Source organism: Cebus imitator, unplaced genomic scaffold (assembly GCF_001604975.1).
Source record: "Cebus imitator isolate Cc_AM_T3 unplaced genomic scaffold, Cebus_imitator-1.0 Scaffold41, whole genome shotgun sequence".
In the NCBI taxonomy this organism is placed as follows: Eukaryota; Metazoa; Chordata; class Mammalia; order Primates; family Cebidae; genus Cebus; species Cebus imitator.
In genome coordinates this window covers 2672762-2673982 of record NW_016107356.1, presented here as the reverse complement: position 1 = coordinate 2673982, position 1221 = coordinate 2672762, and positions in this window count along the sequence as shown.

Genomic DNA, 1221 nt, shown 5'->3' with positions numbered 1-1221 from the left:
GTGGTGCAATCTCGGCTCACTATGACCTCTACCTCCCAGGTTCAAGCAATTCTTCTGCCTCAGCCTTCTGAGTAGCTGGGATTACAGGCACATGCCACCACACCCAGCTAATTTTTTTTATTTTTGATAGAGATGGGTTTTTGCTGTGTTAGCCAGGCTGGTCTTGAACTCCTGACCTCAGGTGATCCACCCACCTAGGCCTCCCAAAGTGTTGGGATTAAGGTGTGAGCCACCACACCCAGCCTGGTTCTTTTTATTTGATAATGGTATTAGAAACCAAGATCTGAGCACTGAGTGTGCTCATTATTACTGGGGTGTGACCGCTTCTAGGCCCTACCAGTGAACGGAGCTAGGAAATATATACATGTGTACAAACCCAGGTAGAATATGTATCTACACTTATTCCTGTATCTATCCATCTCTACGTATATTAAACATGAAATCATGCTGATGTCTCCAACTCTAATCGAGTATCACAGGGTCCATTCTCACCTTACCCTCTTGCTTAAATGTCACTTCCTTTCCCAACAGTGTGTGAAACCTGGCTCCCACCACCCTTTATCCATTTACTTATTTTTCAGTTTCAGGATATGTAAAAAGAAGTTTCAGATTTGTTAACCTGCACCTTCATTACGTAGGTCTGTTTTGGGGTATGTATTCCATTCCACTGGGCTATTTGTCTGTTCTTTTGCCACTGCCATCCTAATCTGACTATTGTAACTTTGAGATATGTCTTCATATATGAGGTAAGATCCCCTTTAGTCTTGTCAAGCTGACTTAGCTATTCCTGGATTGTCATTTTTTCCATAAAAATATATTATTTTTTAATTTAATTTTTATTGGAATGATAATGGTTTATGGTTAATTTAGGAAAAATTAAAGTTTTACAATGGGAAGACATTCTTCCATGAACATAGTTTGTCTCTTTATTTAACCAAATATTATTTTATAATTTTGTCCTTAAAGCCACTGTGTAGTCCTTTTTAGTTCAATTCTGAGATAATTTATAAAGGTTTTTCTTTCTACATGGTGTTTTGTTTTCTACCACATATTTATTTCTTTTTTCTTTTTATTTTTTGAGACAGGATCTCCCTCTCTTGCCCTGGTTGGAGTGGAGTGGTGCAACCCAGCTCACTGCAGCCTCAGTCTTCTGGGCTCAAGCAATCCTCACACCTTGGCATCCTAACTAGTGTGCACCACCACACCCAGCTACTTAATTTT